This window comes from Maylandia zebra, linkage group LG4, assembly GCF_041146795.1.
Source record: "Maylandia zebra isolate NMK-2024a linkage group LG4, Mzebra_GT3a, whole genome shotgun sequence".
Taxonomy (NCBI): Eukaryota; Metazoa; Chordata; class Actinopteri; order Cichliformes; family Cichlidae; genus Maylandia; species Maylandia zebra.
The window spans coordinates 13,115,783-13,137,967 of NC_135170.1; the positions used below are offsets into that span (position 1 = coordinate 13,115,783).

The 22,185-nt window shown below is 38.8% G+C and overlaps 1 long non-coding RNA gene across 1 annotated transcript; it reads right to left on the reverse strand.

Annotated features, from left to right (window-relative positions):
* Nucleotides 1-675: 675 nt before the first annotated feature.
* LOC143418489 (uncharacterized) lies at nt 676-2,044 on the reverse strand. The gene is made up of 4 exons (XR_013098481.1): nt 1,918-2,044; nt 1,368-1,581; nt 1,131-1,239; nt 676-1,011 (listed from the first exon to the last, which is right to left on the reverse strand). It is a non-coding gene; the product is annotated as an uncharacterized LOC143418489 (long non-coding RNA).
* Nucleotides 2,045-22,185: the final 20,141 nt, after the last annotated feature.

Below are 22,185 nucleotides of genomic sequence, written 5' to 3' on the forward strand. Positions count from 1 at the left end.
AGAAAAATAAGTGATCTGTAAGCTGTTAGGCTGACTTACAGCAGCAGCACTTTCTGCACCTGCATAAACTCCAGGACACATTTACTAACGGTGTTTGTTGCTGTATGTGCAGCTTTGAATTTTTTAATAATATATATTTTGTTAATATTTTGGCTATGGTGTCTTGTTATGAAATGTAAAAGAGTAAAAGTGTTTTTAGCAGGTGCTTCAAAGCTAAGTTTGACTGGGAAACTCAAAGCTCAATTGGCTGTATCAACAGAAATTCACTGCAGCCTATGTAATATTTCATGCGTCATAATTTATTCTACTCTATCTTGCAAATACATATTTGTGTGGCAATGTCATGCACAACACACATAACTATTAGATCCTTAAGATCAAACCCGTGTCATTGTTTTGGTCCACTGCAGTGCAGTAGTCAAAAAAAAGAATAAGTGAAGTGTCCACAGATAGCCAGGATAGAGCCCAGAGTGTTAATGTTTAAAATGTATAAAAATATTATTGATTACAATTCTTTACTGTTAATATCAACAATAAGCTTTTTATTTTGAAATTATAAGTTTAAAAAAATGCTGTTACATTTACATTTAATGCTGTTTCACTGTAATCATTTATTATAAGTATGGACACAGAATCAAGTGAACAACATTTTGAAATAAGTTTAATTGGAATTTTGTACTATGCAAAAACAAAACAACAACAACAACAACAACAACATATTAAACAAACACAGCCAGTGCCTTCATTTGTCCATTACATGTCAAACATAGCACTGACCCTTAGCCCCTGATCATCAGCACATGCTTTCAAAAAGAGCTCCATGTCCTTTGCAAACTGAAAAACAAAGAGGAACAAGTCCCTTGCTCCAGTGTCTTCTTCCTCTGACATGTCTCTTAAGACCCTCTGCTGGTCCCCTTGATTTAAGGACAGATATTTGGGCATTGTTACATGTGCCTTATTTTGGACAGCCCACTGCACAGCAGGACGCAGATCTTCAACAACTGCTGGCTCCTGTGTCAGGCAAATGGGGATGAAAACATAGTTATTTCTCTGTTGCAGAACAGTTTTTTAACAGTTATTCAAATGTCACTAACCATGTAATTACACTACTGTTTAAAGTGAATACTGACCTGACTGACTTCCTGGAACTTGCGCTTTTTCAGTCTGAAAATGGGCACGTGTTGTCCTTCAAGCACAGCTTTGGCTTCCTCTCTCCAGTGTGCAAATAGCTTGCCAGAGCTACGAAGAGTAAGGCCACAGTGAGGGCATGTCATTTTCATGGACTTTCCATCAGCTGCAGTTTTATTGAACACAGAGGGTAGAGCTTATGAATGTTCTAACAAAGACTCAGAAAATGGTTCAGATACCGAAGACAAAACCTTGGGGGGGGGAGACGGGTCTCCTCGAAGAGTTCAGCGGGGAGCAGTCCTGATAATGGTGGCTGACTTGGCATTGAAGAATGCTGACAAGACAATAAATGCCTTGCCATATCCCCACGCCGTATGATTGTAATCTTACAGACAGGGCAGTGAAAGTGTCCTGTTGTCCTACAAGGCTGCCTGCACCGGCATATCATTTTATCTGTAAGAGAAAAAAACAAACAAACAAACAGATGTAATTTAAATGTAGTTGTATAGAATGCAATCAATTTGTCTAACAATCAGATTGTACATGTTAACAAAAACATCCAAGCCAACCTCAATAATGAAAGCAAAATGGTATGGATCACAAAAGTTATGTCAAGAAAAGTGGTGAAAAGTAAATAAAAATATATTTTATAAAAACACTATTTTTGTTGCAGATGAATGCACTGAACTGTACAATATCAACAGCAACTTTTAAGTCAACAAAGATACTGCAGAAGTGCTTAAAAAAGTGCATATTTATAACTATAAAGTATATTTAATACAAACATACCTTTTAAAGGCAAAGCATTTTTTATATGCACACTTAGATGCTCCTCAATCTTTGCCCTGACAGTAGGGCTGAAAGTGGGGCACAGAGGGCAGTGAAAGAGTCCTCTGCAACACGTGTTGCATTCCTGCAATTCTGGCTTTAAGCCTGAATTCCAGATTGATGTGTGCATCTAAAACACAGAGAGAAACAGATAAACACCATATACACATTTAAGTTAAGGTTTTAGCAGAAATAACAATTTATACTTGGCATGTAATAGATTTGGGAAGAAAATTCTTGAAAAAAAAAACCCAAATATTTTAAAAGACACTTTAATCTGTGAGATATGTTTCTATTGACATATAACAGTCAATTGAACAGAGGCTAACTAAAATCTGGGCAATAAAAAAGCTGTACAGAAAAGAATGACGAATAGAAGTATTGATAAATATATAAATCTGTTTGTGACGAAATTTGCAGTGTTGACGCTAACCAAAGGTGTCACAAGTACACACGTTCCTTACTACAGTTTAGATACCTCTGTTTAGAAAGCACTGGCTCGACTTTTTAGTCAAGTCGAAGTAAGAAGTACAGGGTCTAAAATATAATTTATGTACAAAATTTTGAAGTAATCTTGCGTCCAAAGCACGCGTGCTGATTTACAAATGTACGGATTACAAAGTACAGATACGCGTGCTAAAATGTGAGAAGTAGAAGTATAAAGAAGTATACAGTAGGCACAAAAAAGTACAGCAGTAAAGTAAAGATACCAGAAAATTCTACTTAAGTACAGTATTGAAGTATTCGTTATTTTGCATCTCTGACGCCAACAATAAATCATACTCTAATGCAAAATGTGGTTTTTGCTTCTTCTCGCCCACAGAAGCCGTTAATCCAGCTCTCTTACTAAAACCAGGCCCAGGAAAAAGCATATCTGTGTGTTTCTCTGCCATGGAGCACGATGAAAAAACATTAAAATAAGGAGGAATGTTGTTGTAACGCAAAAAAAGTGGCAACATGATCATTGTAAGAAAACTAGACAATTCCTAGAATTATGAAATCACTAACGGCAAATTTATATAAGAAAGACTTAACTAACCTTTGCGATCAACTTGCAAGACTTCCACGGTATCCATGTGTTTACGGCTACTGTGGAGGTCAGGTGCTTCCGGCTACTGTGGAGGTCACGTGCTTCCGGCTACTGTGGAGCTCCACAGTGGCTGCAGCCAGACCCTTCTCACTAAAACTAAACAAAGGAAAGAAGGATGGAAGGAAGGATCACATGCATTGTCACCAAGGAAAGAAGGATGGAAGGAAGGATCACAAGCATTGTCACAAAGGAAAGAAGGATGGAAGGAAGGATCACAAACTTTGTCACAAAGGAAAGAAGGATGGAAGGAAGGATCACATGCATTGTCACAAAGGAAAGAAGGATGGAAGGAAGGATCACAAGCTTTGTCACAAAGGAAAGAAGAATGGAAGGAAGGATCACAAGCTTTGTCACAAAGGAAAGAAGGATGGAAGGAAGGATCACATGCATTGTCACAAAGGAAAGAAGGATGGAAGGAAGGATGACATGCATTGTCACAAAGGAAAGAAGGATCGAAGGAAGGATCACATGCATTGTCACAAAGGAAAGAAGGATGGAAGGAAGGATCACAAGCTTTGTCACAAAGGAAAGAAGGATCGAAGGAAGGATCACAAGCTTTGTCACAAAGGAAAGAAGGATGGAAGGAAGGATGACATGCATTGTCACAAAGGAAAGAAGGATGGAAGGAAGGATGACATGCATTGTCACAAAGGAAAGAAGGATGGAAGGAAGGATCACAAGCTTTGTGACAAAGGAAAGAAGGATGGAAGGAAGGATCACAAGCTTTGTCACAAAGGAAAGAAGGATGGAAGGAAGGATCACATGCATTGTCACAAAGGAAAGAAGGATGGAAGGAAGGATGACATGCATTGTCACAAAGGAAAGAAGGATGGAAGGAAGGATCACAAGCTTTGTCACAAAGGAAAGAAGGATGGAAGGAAGGAAAGATCACAAGCTTTGTCACAAGTGCAATACTTTAATTTTCTGCTGCTCATTCCTGTGCAATATCCCATCTGCCCTCCCGTCATATTTCTTTTCAAGATTTTCTTATTTAATCACTAATGTACATATATTTATATTTATAGATACATATATATTCAGTCATCTTTTCTCTTTTACCATGTCTCTCTAATATTTTGCTCCTTGCTATTTTTCTATTTTCTTTATTATTTTATTTTATTTTAATATATTTTCTCCTACTGTGCATGCTGCTGAGTGACTGCTTCTCGTCAAACACATTTAATTGCAATGTTGACCCTGTGCTAACTTGCATATGACAAATAAATCTGAAAACTAAAACTAAACTAAGGAAAGAAGGATGGAAGGAAGGATCACAAGCATTGTCACAAAGGAAAGAAGGATGGAAGGAAGGATCACATGCATTGTCACAAAGGAAAGAAGGGTGGAAGGAAGGATCACATGCATTGTCACAAAGGAAAGAAGGATGGAAGGAAGGATCACATGCATTGTCACAAAGGAAAGAAGGATGGAAGGAAGGATCACATGCATTGTTACAAAAGAAAGAAGGATGGAAGGAAGGATCACATGCATTGTCACAAAGGAAAGAAGGATGGAAGGAAGGATCACATGCATTGTCACAAAGGAAAGAAGGGTGGAAGGAAGGATCACATCCATTGTCACAAAGGAAAGAAGGATGGAAGGAAGGATCACATGCATTGTCACAAAGGAAAGAAGGATGGAAGGAAGGATCACATGCATTGTTACAAAAGAAAGAAGGATGGAAGGAAGGATCACAAGCATTGTCACAAAGGAAAGAAGGATGGAAGGAAGGATTACATGCATTGTCACAAAGGAAAGAAGGATGGAAGGAAGGATCACATGCATTGTCACAAAGGAAAGAAGGATCGAAGGAAGGATCACATGCATTGTCACAAAGGAAAGAAGGATGGAAGGAAGGATCACAAGCATTGTCACAAAGGAAAGAAGGATGGAAGGAAGGATCACAAGCTTTGTCACAAAGGAAAGAAGGATGGAAGGAAGGAAAGATCACAAGCATTGTCACAAGTGCAATACTTTAATTTTCTGCTGCTCATTCCTGTGCAATATCCCATCTGCCCTCCCGTCATATTTCTTTTCAAGATTTTCTTATTTAATCACTAATGTACATATATTTATATTTATAGATACATATATATTCAGTCATCTTTTCTCTTTTACCATGTCTCTCTAATATTTTGCTCCTTGCTATTTTTCTATTTTCTTTATTATTTTATTTTATTTTAATATATTTTCTCCTACTGTGCATGCTGCTGAGTGACTGCTGCTCGTCAAACACATTTAATTGCAATGTTGACCCTGTGCTAACTTGCATATGACAAATAAATCTGAAAACTGAAACTAAACTAAGGAAAGAAGGATGGAAGGAAAGATCACAAGCTTTGTCACAAAGGAAAGAAGGATGGAAGGAAGGATCACAAGCTTTGTCACAAAGGAAAGAAGGATGGGAGGAAAGATCACAAGCTTTGTCACAAAGGAAAGAAGGATGGATGGAAGGATCACATGCATTGTCACAAAGGAAAGAAGGATGGAAGGAAGGAAGGATCACAAGCATTGTCACAAACGAAAGAACGATGGAAGGCAGGATGACATGCAATGTCACAAAGGAAAGAAGGATGGAAGGAAGAATCACATGCATTGTCACAAAGGAAAGAAGGATGGAAGGAAGGATCACATGCATTGTCACAAAGGAAAGAACGATGGAAGGCAGGATGACATGCAATGTCACAAAGGAAAGAAGGATGGAAGGAAGAATCACATGCATTGTCACAAAGGAAAGAAGGATGGAAGGAAGGATCACATGCATTGTCACAAAGGAAAGAACGATGGAAGGAAGGATGACATGCATTGTCACAAAGGAAAGAAGGATGGAAGGAAGGATCACAAGCTTTGTCACAAAGGAAAGAAGGATGGAAGGAAGGATCACAAGCTTTGTCACAAAGGAAAGAAGGATGGAAGGAAGGATGACATGCATTGTCACAAAGGAAAGAAGGATGGAAGGAAGGATGACATGCATTGTCACAAAGGAAAGAAGGATGGAAGGAAGGATCACAAGCTTTGTCACAAAGGAAAGAAGGATGGAAGGAAGGAAAGATCACAAGCTTTGTCACAAGTGCAATACTTTAATTTTCTGCTGCTCATTCCTGTGCAATATCCCATCTGCCCTCCATTCATATTTCTTTTCAAGATTTTCTTATTTAATCACTAATGTACATATATTTATATTTATAGATACATATATATTCAGTCATATTTTCTCTTTTACCATGTCTCTCTAATATTTTGCTCCTTACTATTTTTCTATTTTCTTTATTATTTTATTTTATTTTAATATATTTTCTCCTACTGTGCATGCTGCTGAGTGACTGCTGCTCGTCAAACACATTTAATTGCAATGTTGACCCTGTGCTAACTTGCATATGACAAATAAATCTGAAAACTGAAACTAAACTAAGGAAAGAAGGATGGAAGGAAAGATCACAAGCTTTGTCACAAAGGAAAGAAGGATGGAAGGAAGGATCACAAGCTTTGTCACAAAGGAAAGAAGGATGGGAGGAAAGATCACAAGCTTTGTCACAAAGGAAAGAAGGATGGATGGAAGGATCACATGCATTGTCACAAAGGAAAGAAGGATGGAAGGAAGGAAGGATCACAAGCATTGTCACAAAGGAAAGAAGGATGGAAGGAAGGATCACATGCATTGTCACAAAGGAAAGAACGATGGAAGGCAGGATGACATGCAATGTCACAAAGGAAAGAAGGATGGAAGGAAGAATCACATGCATTGTCACAAAGGAAAGAAGGATGGAAGGAAGGATCACATGCATTGTCACAAAGGAAAGAACGATGGAAGGCAGGATGACATGCAATGTCACAAAGGAAAGAAGGATGGAAGGAAGAATCACATGCATTGTCACAAAGGAAAGAAGGATGGAAGGAAGGATCACAAGCATTGTCACAAAGGAAAGAAGGATGGAGGAAGGATCACAAGCATTGTCACAAAGGAAAGAAGGATGGAAGGCAGGATGACATGCAATGTCACAAAGGAAAGAAGGATGGAAGGAAGAATCACATGCATTGTCACAAAGGAAAGAACGATGGAAGGCAGGATGACATGCAATGTCACAAAGGAAAGAAGGATGGAAGGAAGAATCACATGCATTGTCACAAAGGAAAGAAGGATGGAAGGAAGGATCACATAAATTGTCACAAAGGAAAGAAGGATGGAAGGAAGGATCACAAGCATTGTCACAAAGGAAAGAAGGATGGAAGGAAGGATCACATGCATTGTCACAAAGGAAAGAAGGATGGAAGGAAGGATCACATGCATTGTCACAAAGGAAAGAAGGATGGAAGGAAGGATCACATGCATTGTTACAAAAGAAAGAAGGATGGAAGGAAGGATCACAAGCATTGTCACAAAGGAAAGAAGGATGGAAGGAAGGATTACATGCATTGTCACAAAGGAAAGAATGATGGAAGGAAGGATGACATGCATTGTCACAAAGGAAAGAAGGATGGAAGGAAGGATCACAAGCATTGTCACAAAGGAAAGAAGGATGGAAAGAAGGATCACAAGCTTTGTCACAAAGGAAAAAAGGATGGAAGGAAGGAAAGATCACAAGCTTTGTCACAAGTGCAATACTTTAATTTTCTGCTGCTCATTCCTGTGCAATATCCCATCTGCCCTCCCGTCATATTTCTTTTCAAGATTTTCTTATTTAATCACTAATGTACATATATTTATATTTATAGATACATATATATTCAGTCATCTTTTCTCTTTTACCATGTCTCTCTAATATTTTGCTCCTTGCTATTTTTCTATTTTCTTTATTATTTTATTTTATTTTAATATATTTTCTCCTACTGTGCATGCTGCTGAGTGACTGCTTCTCGTCAAACACATTTAATTGCAATGTTGACCCTGTGCTAACTTGCATATGACAAATAAATCTGAAAACTAAAACTAAACTAAGGAAAGAAGGATGGAAGGAAGGATCACAAGCATTGTCACAAAGGAAAGAAGGATGGAAGGAAGGATCACATGCATTGTCACAAAGGAAAGAAGGGTGGAAGGAAGGATCACATGCATTGTCACAAAGGAAAGAAGGATGGAAGGAAGGATCACATGCATTGTCACAAAGGAAAGAAGGATGGAAGGAAGGATCACATGCATTGTTACAAAAGAAAGAAGGATGGAAGGAAGGATCACATGCATTGTCACAAAGGAAAGAAGGATGGAAGGAAGGATCACATGCATTGTCACAAAGGAAAGAAGGGTGGAAGGAAGGATCACATGCATTGTCACAAAGGAAAGAAGGATGGAAGGAAGGATGACATGCATTGTCACAAAGGAAAGAAGGATGGAAGGAAGGATCACAAGCTTTGTCACAAAGGAAAGAAGGATGGAAGGAAGGAAAGATCACAAGCTTTGTCACAAGTGCAATACTTTAATTTTCTGCTGCTCATTCCTGTGCAATATCCCATCTGCCCTCCATTCATATTTCTTTTCAAGATTTTCTTATTTAATCACTAATGTACATATATTTATATTTATAGATACATATATATTCAGTCATATTTTCTCTTTTACCATGTCTCTCTAATATTTTGCTCCTTACTATTTTTCTATTTTCTTTATTATTTTATTTTATTTTAATATATTTTCTCCTACTGTGCATGCTGCTGAGTGACTGCTGCTCGTCAAACACATTTAATTGCAATGTTGACCCTGTGCTAACTTGCATATGACAAATAAATCTGAAAACTGAAACTAAACTAAGGAAAGAAGGATGGAAGGAAAGATCACAAGCTTTGTCACAAAGGAAAGAAGGATGGAAGGAAGGATCACAAGCTTTGTCACAAAGGAAAGAAGGATGGGAGGAAAGATCACAAGCTTTGTCACAAAGGAAAGAAGGATGGATGGAAGGATCACATGCATTGTCACAAAGGAAAGAAGGATGGAAGGAAGGAAGGATCACAAGCATTGTCACAAAGGAAAGAAGGATGGAAGGAAGGATCACATGCATTGTCACAAAGGAAAGAACGATGGAAGGCAGGATGACATGCAATGTCACAAAGGAAAGAAGGATGGAAGGAAGAATCACATGCATTGTCACAAAGGAAAGAAGGATGGAAGGAAGGATCACATGCATTGTCACAAAGGAAAGAACGATGGAAGGCAGGATGACATGCAATGTCACAAAGGAAAGAAGGATGGAAGGAAGAATCACATGCATTGTCACAAAGGAAAGAAGGATGGAAGGAAGGATCACAAGCATTGTCACAAAGGAAAGAAGGATGGAGGAAGGATCACAAGCATTGTCACAAAGGAAAGAAGGATGGAAGGCAGGATGACATGCAATGTCACAAAGGAAAGAAGGATGGAAGGAAGAATCACATGCATTGTCACAAAGGAAAGAACGATGGAAGGCAGGATGACATGCAATGTCACAAAGGAAAGAAGGATGGAAGGAAGAATCACATGCATTGTCACAAAGGAAAGAAGGATGGAAGGAAGGATCACATAAATTGTCACAAAGGAAAGAAGGATGGAAGGAAGGATCACAAGCATTGTCACAAAGGAAAGAAGGATGGAAGGAAGGATCACATGCATTGTCACAAAGGAAAGAACGATGGAAGGCAGGATGACATGCAATGTCACAAAGGAAAGAAGGATGGAAGGAAGAATCACATGCATTGTCACAAAGGAAAGAAGGATGGAAGGAAGGATCACATGCATTGTCACAAAGGAAAGAAGGATGGAAGGAAGGATCACAAGCATTGTCACAAAGGAAAGAAGGATGGAAGGAAGGATCACAAGCATTGTCACAAAGGAAAGAAGGATGGAAGGAAGGATCACAAGCATTGTCACAAAGGAAAGAAGGATGGAAGGAAGGATCACAAGCTTTGTCACAAAGGAAAGAAGGATGGAAGGAAGGATCACATGCAATGTCACAAAGGAAAGAAGGATGGAAGGAAGGAAGGAAGGATCACAAGCTTTGTCACAAAGGAAAGAAGGATGGAAGGAAGGAAGGAAGGATCACAAGCTTTGTCACAAAGGAAAGAAGGATGGAAGGAAGGAAAGATCACAAGCTTTGTCACAAGTGCAATACTTTAATTTTCTGCTGCTCATTCCTGTGCAATATCCCATCTGCCCTCCCGTCATATTTCTTTTCAAGATTTTCTTATTTACTCACTAATGTACATAGATTTATATGTATAGATACATATATATTCAGTCATCTTTTCTCTTTTACCATGTCTCTCTAATATTTTGCTCCTTACTATTTTTCTATTTTCTTTATTGTTTTATTTTATTTTAATATATTTTCTCCTACTGTGCATGCTGCTGAGTGACTGCTGCTCGTCAAACACATTTAATTGCAATGTTGACCCTGTGCTAACTTGCATATGACAAATAAATCTGAAAACTGAAACTAAACTAAGGAAAGAAGGATGGAAGGAAAGATCACAAGCTTTGTCACAAAGGAAAGAAGGATGGATGGAAGGATCACATGCATTGTCACAAAGGAAAGAACGATGGAAGGAAGGAAGGATCACAAGCATTGTCACAAAGGAAAGAAGGATGGAAGGAAGGATCACAAGCATTGTCACAAAGGAAAGAAGGATGGAAGGAAGGATCACATGCAATGTCACAAAGGAAAGAAGGATGGAAGGAAGAATCACATGCATTGTCACAAAGGAAAGAAGGATGGAAGGAAGGATAACAAGCATTGTCACAAAGGAAAGAAGGATGGAAGGAAGGATCACAAGTATTGTCACAAAGGAAAGAAGGATGGAAGGAAGGATCACATGCATTGTCACAAAGGAAAGAACGATGGAAGGCAGGATGACATGCAATGTCACAAAGGAAAGAAGGATGGAAGGAAGAATCACAAGCATTGTCACAAAGGAAAGAAGGATGGAAGGAAGGATCACATGCATTGTCACAAAGGAAAGAAGGATGGAAGGAAGGATCACAAGCAATGTCACAAAGGAAAGAAGGATGGAAGGAAGGATCACATGCAATGTCACAAAGGAAAGAAGGATGGAAGGAAGGATCACAAGCAATGTCACAAAGGAAAGAAGGATGGAAGGAAGAATCACATGCATTGTCACAAAGGAAAGAAGGATGGAAGGAAGGATCACATGCATTGTCACAAAGGAAAGAAGGATGGAAGGATGGATCACAAGCTTTGTCACAAAGGAAAGAAGGATGGAAGGAAGGATCACAAGCTTTGTCACAAAGGAAAGAAGGATGGAAGGAAGGATCACATGCAATGTCACAAAGGAAAGAAGGATGGAAGGAAGGAAGGAAGGATCACAAGCTTTGTCACAAAGGAAAGAAGGATGGAAGGAAGGAAGGATCACATGCATTGTAGCAAAGGAAAGAAGGATGGAAGGCAGGATGACATGCAATGTCACAAAGGAAAGAACGATGGAAGGAACAATCACATGCATTGTCACAAAGGAAAGAAGGATGGAAGGAAGGATCACATGCATTGTCACAAAGGAAAGAACGATGGAAGGCAGGATGACATGCAATGTCACAAAGGAAAGAAGGATGGAAGGAAGAATCACATGCATTGTCACAAAGGAAAGAAGGATGGAAGGAAGGATCACAAGCATTGTCACAAAGGAAAGAAGGATGGAAGGAAGGATCACATGCATTGTCACAAAGGAAAGAATGATGGAAGGCAGGATGACATGCAATGTCACAAAGGTAAGAAGGATGGAAGGAAGAATCACATGCATTGTCACAAAGGAAAGAAGGATGGAAGGAAGGATCACATGCATTTTCACAAAGGAAAGAAGGATGGAAGGAAGGATCACAAGCATTGTCACAAAGGAAAGAAGGATGGAAAGAAGGATCACTTGCATTGTCACAAAGGAAAGAACGATGGAAGGCAGGATGACATGCAATGTCACAAAGGAAAGAAGGATGGAAGGAAGAATCACATGCATTGTCACAAAGGAAAGAAGGATGGAAGGAAGGATCACATGCATTGTCACAAAGGAAAGAAGGATGGAAGGAAGGATCACATGCATTGTCACAAAGGAAAGAAGGATGGAAGGATGGATCACAAGCTTTGTCACAAAGGAAAGAAGGATGGAAGGAAGGATCACAAGCTTTGTCACAAAGGAAAGAAGGATGGAAGGAAGGATCACATGCATTGTCACAAAGGAAAGAAGGATGGAAGGATGGATCACAAGCTTTGTCACAAAGGAAAGAAGGATGGAAGGAAGGATCACAAGCTTTGTCACAAAGGAAAGAAGGATGGAAGGAAGGATCACAGGCTTTGTCACAAAGGAAAGAAGGATGGAAGGAAGGATCACAAGCATTGTCACAAAGGAAAGAAGGATGGAAGGAAGAATCACATGCATTGTCACAAAGGAAAGAAGGATGGAAGGAAGTATCACATGCATTGTCACAAAGGAAAGAAGGATGGAAGGAAGGATCACATGCATTGTCACAAAGGAAAGAAGGATGGAAGGAAGGATCACAAGCATTGTCACAAAGGAAAGAAGGATGGAAGGAAGGATCACAAGCATTGTCACAAAGGAAAGAAGGATGGAAGGAAGGATCACAAGCTTTGTCACAAAGGAAAGAAGGATGGAAGGAAGGAAAGATCACAAGCTTTGTCACAAGTGCAATACTTTAATTTTCTGCTGCTCATTCCTGTGCAATATCCCATCTGCCCTCCCGTCATATTTCTTTTCAAGATTTTCTTATTTAATCACTAATGTACATATATTTATATTTATAGATACATATATATTCAGTCATCTTTTCTCTTTTACCATGTCTCTCTAATATTTTGCTCCTTACTATTTTTCTATTTTCTTTATTGTTTTATTTTATTTTATTATATTTTCTCCTACTGTGCATGCTGCTGAGTGACTGCTGCTCGTCAAACACATTTAATTGCAATGTTGACCCTGTGCTAACTTGCATATGACAAATAAATCTGAAAACTGAAACTAAACTAAGGAAAGAAGGATGGAAGGAAGGATCACATGCATTGTCACAAAGGAAAGAAGGATGGAAGGATGGATCACAAGCTTTGTCACAAAGGAAAGAAGGATGGAAGGAAGGATCACAAGCTTTGTCACAAAGGAAAGAAGGATGGAAGGAAGGATCACAGGCTTTGTCACAAAGGAAAGAAGGATGGAAGGAAGGATCACAAGCATTGTCACAAAGGAAAGAAGGATGGAAGGAAGAATCACATGCATTGTCACAAAGGAAAGAAGGATGGAAGGAAGGATCACATGCATTGTCACAAAGGAAAGAAGGATGGAAGGAAGGATCACATGCATTGTCACAAAGGAAAGAAGGATGGAAGGAAGGATCACAAGCATTGTCACAAAGGAAAGAAGGATGGAAGGAAGGATCACAAGCATTGTCACAAAGGAAAGAAGGATGGAAGGAAGGATCACAAGCTTTGTCACAAAGGAAAGAAGGATGGAAGGAAGGAAAGATCACAAGCTTTGTCACAAGTGCAATACTTTAATTTTCTGCTGCTCATTCCTGTGCAATATCCCATCTGCCCTCCCGTCATATTTCTTTTCAAGATTTTCTTATTTAATCACTAATGTACATATATTTATATTTATAGATACATATATATTCAGTCATCTTTTCTCTTTTACCATGTCTCTCTAATATTTTGCTCCTTACTATTTTTCTATTTTCTTTATTGTTTTATTTTATTTTATTATATTTTCTCCTACTGTGCATGCTGCTGAGTGACTGCTGCTCGTCAAACACATTTAATTGCAATGTTGACCCTGTGCTAACTTGCATATGACAAATAAATCTGAAAACTGAAACTAAACTAAGGAAAGAAGGATGGAAGGAAAGATCACAAGCTTTGTCACAAAGGAAAGAAGGATGGAAGGAAGGATCACAAGCTTTGTCACAAAGGAAAGAAGGATGGGAGGAAAGATCACAAGCTTTGTCACAAAGGAAAGAAGGATGGATGGAAGGATCACATGCATTGTCACAAAGGAAAGAAGGATGGAAGGAAGGAAGGATCACAAGCATTGTCACAAAGGAAAGAAGGATAGAATGAAGAATCACATGCATTGTCACAAAGGAAAGAAGGATGGAAGGAAGGATCACATGCATTGTCACAAAGGAAAGAACGATGGAAGGCAGGATGACATGCAATGTCACAAAGGAAAGAAGGATGGAAGGAAGAATCACATGCATTGTCACAAAGGAAAGAAGGATGGAAGGAAGGATCACATTCATTGTCACAAAGGAAAGAAGGATGGAAGGAAGAATCACATGCATTGTCACAAAGGAAAGAAGGACGGAAGGAAGGATCACAAGCATTGTCACAAAGGAAAGAAGGATGGAAGGAAGGATCACAAGCATTGTCACAAAGGAAAGAAGGATGGAAGGAAGGATCACATGCATTGTCACAAAGGAAAGAACGATGGAAGGCAGGATGACATGCAATGTCACAAAGGAAAGAAGGATGGAAGGAAGAATCACATGCATTGTCACAAAGGAAAGAAGGATGGAAGGAAGGATCACATGCATTGTCACAAAGGAAAGAAGGATGGAAGGAAGGATCACATGCATTGTCACAAAGGAAAGAACGATGGAAGGCAGGATGACATGCAATGTCACAAAGGAAAGAAGGATGGAAGGAAGAATCACATGCATTGTCACAAAGGAAAGAAGGATGGAAGGAAGGATCACATGCATTGTCACAAAGGAAAGAACGATGGAAGGCAGGATGACATGCAATGTCATAAAGGAAAGAAGGATGGAAGGAAGAATCACATGCATTGTCACAAAGGAAAGAAGGATGGAAGGAAGGATCACATGCATTGTCACAAAGGAAAGAAGGATGGAAGGATGGATCACAAGCTTTGTCACAAAGGAAAGAAGGATGGAAGGAAGGATCACAAGCTTTGTCACAAAGGAAAGAAGGATGGAAGGAAGGATCACATGCAATGTCACAAAGGAAAGAAGGATGGATGGAAGGAAGGAAGGAAGGATCACAAGCTTTGTCACAAAGGAAAGAAGGATGGAAGGAAGGAAGTAAGGATCACAAGCTTTGTCACAAAGGAAAGAAGGATGGAAGGAAGGAAAGATCACAAGCTTTGTCACAAGTGCAATACTTTAATTTTCTGCTGCTCATTCCTGTGCAATATCCCATCTGCCCTCCCGTCATATTTCTTTTCAAGATTTTCTTATTTAATCACTAATGTACATATATTTATATTTATAGGTACATATATATTCAGTCATCTTTTCTCTTTTACCATGTCTCTCTAATATTTTGTTCCTTGCTATTTTTCTATTTTCTTTATTATCTTATTTTATTTTAATATATTTTCTCCTACTGTGCATGCTGCTGAGTGACTGCTGCTCGTCAAACACATTTAATTGCAATGTTGACCCTGTGCTAACTTGCATATGACAAATAAATCTGAAAACTAAAACTAAACTAAGGAAAGAAGGATGGAAGGAAGGATCACAAGCTTTGTCACAAAGGAAAGAAGGATGGAAGGAAGGATCACATGCATTGTCACAAAGGAAAGAAGGGTGGAAGGAAGGATCACATGCATTGTCACAAAGGAAAGAAGGATGGAAGGAAGGATCACATGCATTGTCACAAAGGAAAGAAGGATGGAAGGAAGGATCACATGCATTGTTACAAAGGAAAGAAGGATGGAAGGAAGGATCACAAGCATTGTCACAAAGGAAAGAAGGATGGAAGGAAGGATTACATGCATTGTCACAAAGGAAAGAAGGATGGAAGGATGGATCACAAGCTTTGTCACAAAGGAAAGAAGGATGGAAGGAAGGATCACATGCATTGTCACAAAGGAAAGAAGGATGGAAGGAAGGATCACAAGCTTTGTCACAAAGGAAAGAAGGATGGAAGGAAGGATCACAAGCTTTGTCACAAAGGAAAGAAGGATGGAAGGAAGGATCACAAGCATTGTCACAAAGGAAAGAAGGATGGAAGGAAGAATCACATGCATTGTCACAAAGGAAAGAAGGATGGAAGGAAGGATCACATGCATTGTCACAAAGGAAAGAAGGATGGAAGGAAGGATCACATGCATTGTCACAAAGGAAAGAAGCATGGAAGGAAGGATCACAAGCATTGTCACAAAGGAAAGAAGGATGGAAGGAAGGATCACAAGCATTGTCACAAAGGAAAGAAGGATGGAAGGAAGGATCACAAGCTTTGTCACAAAGGAAAGAAGGATGGAAGGAAGGAAAGATCACAAGCTTTGTCACAAGTGCAATACTTTAATTTTCTGCTGCTCATTCCTGTGCAATATCCCATCTGCCCTCCCGTCATATTTCTTTTCAAGATTTTCTTATTTAATCACTAATGTACATATATTTATATTTATAGATACATATATATTCAGTCATCTTTTCTCTTTTACCATGTCTCTCTAATATTTTGCTCCTTACTATTTTTCTATTTTCTTTATTGTTTTATTTTATTTTAATATATTTTCTCCTACTGTGCATGCTGCTGAGTGACTGCTGCTCGTCAAACATATTTAATTGCAATGTTGACCCTGTGCTAACTTGCATATGACAAATAAATCTGAAAACTGAAACTAAACTAAGGAAAGAAGGATGGAAGGAAAGATCACAAGCTTTGTCACAAAGGAAAGAAGGATGGAAGGAAGGATCACAAGCTTTGTCACAAAGGAAAGAAGGATGGGAGGAAAGATCACAAGCTTTGTCACAAAGGAAAGAAGGATGGATGGAAGGATCACATGCATTGTCACAAAGGAAAGAAGGATGGAAGGAAGGAAGGATCACAAGCATTGTCACAAAGGAAAGAAGGATGGAAGGAAGAATCACATGCATTGTCACAAAGGAAAGAAGGATGGAAGGAAGGATCACATGCATTGTCACAAAGGAAAGAACGATGGAAGGCAGGATGACATGCAATGTCACAAAGGAAAGAAGGATGGAAGGAAGAATCACATGCATTGTCAGAAAGGAAAGAAGGATGGAAGGAAGGATCACATGCATTGTCACAAAGGAAAGAACGATGGAAGGCAGGATGACATGCAATGTCACAAAGGAAAGAAGGATGGAAGGAAGAATCACATGCATTGTCACAAAGGAAAGAAGGATGGAAGGAAGGATCACAAGCATTGTCACAAAGGAAAGAAGGATGGAAGGAAGGATCACAAGCATTGTCACAAAGGAAAGAAGGATGGAAGGAAGGATGACATGCAATGTCACAAAGGAAAGAAGGATGGAAGGAAGAATCACATGCATTGTCACAAAGGAAAGAAGGATGGAAGGAAGGATCACATGCATTGTCACAAAGGAAAGAAGGATGGAAGGAAGGATCACAAGCATTGTCACAAAGGAAAGAAGGATGGAAGGAAGGATCACATGCATTGTCACAAAGGAAAGAACGATGGAAGGCAGGATGACATGCAATGTCCCAAAGGAAAGAAGGATGGAAGGAAGAATCACATGCATTGTCACAAAGGAAAGAAGGATGGAAGGAAGGATCACATGCATTGTCACAAAGGAAAGAACGATGGAAGGCAGGATGACATGCAATGTCACAAAGGAAAGAAGGATGGAAGGAAGAATCACATGCATTGTCACAAAGGAAAGAAGGATGGAAGGAAGGATCACATGCATTGTCACAAAGGAAAGAAGGATGGAAGGATGGATCACAAGCTTTGTCACAAAGGAAAGAAGGATGGAAGGAAGGATCACAAGCTTTGTCACAAAGGAAAGAAGGATGGAAGGAAGGATCACATGCAATGTCACAAAGGAAAGAAGGATGGAAGGAAGGAAGGAAGGATCACAAGCTTTGTCACAAAGGAAAGAAGGATGGAAGGAAGGAAAGATCACAAGCTTTGTCACAAGTGCAATACTTTAATTTTCTGCTGCTCATTCCTGTGCAATATCCCATCTGCCCTCCCGTCATATTTCTTTTGAAGATTTTCTTATTTAATCACTAATGTACATATATTTATATTTATAGATACATCTATATTCAGTCATCTTTTCTCTTTTACCATGTCTCTCTAATATTTTGCTCCTTGCTATTTTTCTATTTTCTTTATTATTTTATTTTATTTTAATATATTTTCTCCTACTGTGCATGCTGCTGAGTGACTGCTGCTCGTCAAACACATTTAATTGCACTGTTGACCCTGTGCTAACTTGCATATGACAAATAAATCTGAAAACTAAAACTAAACTAAGGAAAGAAGGATGGAAGGAAGGATCACAAGCTTTGTCACAAAGGAAAGAAGGATGGAAGGAAGGATCACATGCATTGTCACAAAGGAAAGAAGGGTGGAAGGAAGGATCACATGCATTGTCACAAAGGAAAGAAGGATGGAAGGAAGGATCACATGCATTGTCACAAAGGAAAGAAGGATGGAAGGAAGGATCACATGCATTGTTACAAAGGAAAGAAGGATGGAAGGAAGGATCACATGCATTGTCACAAAGGAAAGAAGGATGGAAGGAAGGATCACAAGCTTTGTCACAAAGGAAAGAAGGATGGAAGGAAGGAAAGATCACAAGCATTGTCACAAGTGCAATACTTTAATTTTCTGCTGCTCATTCCTGTGCAATATCCCATCTGCCCTCCCGTCATATTTCTTTTCAAGATTTTCTTATTTAATCACTAATGTACATATATTTATATTTATAGATACATATATATTCAGTCATCTTTTCTCTTTTACCATGTCTCTCTAATATTTTGCTCCTTGCTATTTTTCTAATTTCTTTATTATTTTATTTTATTTTAATATATTTTCTCCTACTGTGCATGCTGCTGAGTGACTGCTGCTCGTCAAACACATTTAATTGCAATGTTGACCCTGTGCTAACTTGCATATGACAAATAAATCTGAAAACTAAAACTAAACAAAGGAAAGAAGGATGGAAGGAAAGATCACAAGCATTGTCACAAAGGAAAGAAGGATGGAAGGAAGGATCACAAGCTTTGTCACAAAGGAAAGAAGGATGGATGGAAGGATCACATGCATTGTCACAAAGGAAAGAAGGATGGAAGGAAGGATCACATGCATTGTCACAAAGGAAAGAAGGATGGAAGGAAAGATCACAAGCATTGTCACAAAGGAAAGAAGGATGGAAGGAAGGATCACAAGCATTGTCACAAAGGAAAGAAGGATGGAAGGAAGGATCACAAGCTTTGTCACAAAGGAAAGAAGGAAGGAAGGATCACATGCATTGTTACAAAGGAAAGAAGGATCGAAGGAAGGATCACAAGCATTGTCACAAAGGAAAGAAGGATGGAAGGAAGAATCACATGCATTGTCAGAAAGGAAAGAAGGATGGAAGGAAGGATCACATGCATTGTCACAAAGGAAAGAACGATGGAAGGCAGGATGACATGCAATGTCACAAAGGAAAGAAGGATGGAAGGAAGAATCACATGCATTGTCACAAAGGAAAGAAGGATGGAAGGAAGGATCACAAGCATTGTCACAAAGGAAAGAAGGATGGAAGGAAGGATCACAAGCATTGTCACAAAGGAAAGAAGGATGGAAGGAAGGATGACATGCAATGTCACAAAGGAAAGAAGGATGGAAGGAAGAATCACATGCATTGTCACAAAGGAAAGAAGGATGGAAGGAAGGATCACATGCATTGTCACAAAGGAAAGAAGGATGGAAGGAAGGATCACAAGCATTGTCACAAAGGAAAGAAGGATGGAAGGAAGGATCACATGCATTGTCACAAAGGAAAGAACGATGGAAGGCAGGATGACATGCAATGTCCCAAAGGAAAGAAGGATGGAAGGAAGAATCACATGCATTGTCACAAAGGAAAGAAGGATGGAAGGAAGGATCACATGCATTGTCACAAAGGAAAGAACGATGGAAGGCAGGATGACATGCAATGTCACAAAGGAAAGAAGGATGGAAGGAAGAATCACATGCATTGTCACAAAGGAAAGAAGGATGGAAGGAAGGATCACATGCATTGTCACAAAGGAAAGAAGGATGGAAGGATGGATCACAAGCTTTGTCACAAAGGAAAGAAGGATGGAAGGAAGGATCACAAGCTTTGTCACAAAGGAAAGAAGGATGGAAGGAAGGATCACATGCAATGTCACAAAGGAAAGAAGGATGGAAGGAAGGAAGGAAGGATCACAAGCTTTGTCACAAAGGAAAGAAGGATGGAAGGAAGGAAAGATCACAAGCTTTGTCACAAGTGCAATACTTTAATTTTCTGCTGCTCATTCCTGTGCAATATCCCATCTGCCCTCCCGTCATATTTCTTTTGAAGATTTTCTTATTTAATCACTAATGTACATATATTTATATTTATAGATACATCTATATTCAGTCATCTTTTCTCTTTTACCATGTCTCTCTAATATTTTGCTCCTTGCTATTTTTCTATTTTCTTTATTATTTTATTTTATTTTAATATATTTTCTCCTACTGTGCATGCTGCTGAGTGACTGCTGCTCGTCAAACACATTTAATTGCACTGTTGACCCTGTGCTAACTTGCATATGACAAATAAATCTGAAAACTAAAACTAAACTAAGGAAAGAAGGATGGAAGGAAGGATCACAAGCTTTGTCACAAAGGAAAGAAGGATGGAAGGAAGGATCACATGCATTGTCACAAAGGAAAGAAGGGTGGAAGGAAGGATCACATGCATTGTCACAAAGGAAAGAAGGATGGAAGGAAGGATCACATGCATTGTCACAAAGGAAAGAAGGATGGAAGGAAGGATCACATGCATTGTTACAAAGGAAAGAAGGATGGAAGGAAGGATCACATGCATTGTCACAAAGGAAAGAAGGATGGAAGGAAGGATCACAAGCTTTGTCACAAAGGAAAGAAGGATGGAAGGAAGGAAAGATCACAAGCATTGTCACAAGTGCAATACTTTAATTTTCTGCTGCTCATTCCTGTGCAATATCCCATCTGCCCTCCCGTCATATTTCTTTTCAAGATTTTCTTATTTAATCACTAATGTACATATATTTATATTTATAGATACATATATATTCAGTCATCTTTTCTCTTTTACCATGTCTCTCTAATATTTTGCTCCTTGCTATTTTTCTAATTTCTTTATTATTTTATTTTATTTTAATATATTTTCTCCTACTGTGCATGCTGCTGAGTGACTGCTGCTCGTCAAACACATTTAATTGCAATGTTGACCCTGTGCTAACTTGCATATGACAAATAAATCTGAAAACTAAAACTAAACAAAGGAAAGAAGGATGGAAGGAAAGATCACAAGCATTGTCACAAAGGAAAGAAGGATGGAAGGAAGGATCACAAGCTTTGTCACAAAGGAAAGAAGGATGGATGGAAGGATCACATGCATTGTCACAAAGGAAAGAAGGATGGAAGGAAGGATCACATGCATTGTCACAAAGGAAAGAAGGATGGAAGGAAAGATCACAAGCATTGTCACAAAGGAAAGAAGGATGGAAGGAAGGATCACAAGCATTGTCACAAAGGAAAGAAGGATGGAAGGAAGGATCACAAGCTTTGTCACAAAGGAAAGAAGGAAGGAAGGATCACATGCATTGTTACAAAGGAAAGAAGGATCGAAGGAAGGATCACAAGCATTGTCACAAAGGAAAGAAGGATGGAAGGAAGGATCACAAGCTTTGTCACAAAGGAAAGAAGGAGGGAAGGATCACATGCATTGTTACAAAGGAAAGAAGGATGGAAGGAAGGATCACATGCATTGTCACAAAGGAAAGAAGGATGGAAGGAAGGATCACAAGCATTGTCACAAAGGAAAGAAGGATGGAAGGAAGGATCACATGCATTGTCACAAAGGAAAGAACGATGGAAGGCACACTGTAAAAAAAGTCAGTAAAATATACAGCAAAACACCGTCAAATTCCAACGGTAATGGAGCGTAAAACCAAAAACTTCCTTTTACTGTATTAAATAGATTGAATAACCGTTAATTGTGAGACTGGATAAAACTTTGTTTTTTACTGTAATAAAATGTTGAAATTATAAATATTTTCTGTGAAAACAAATAAATATGCATACATTTTACAATTACATATTGTAATGTTGAAAATGTCTGAAAAACTTAGATTTTACGGTATTATTTGAGTAAAACTACATCTTTTGGGGTTGTGCACATTGGAATTCACAGTATAAAGCTGTAGATTTTTAAG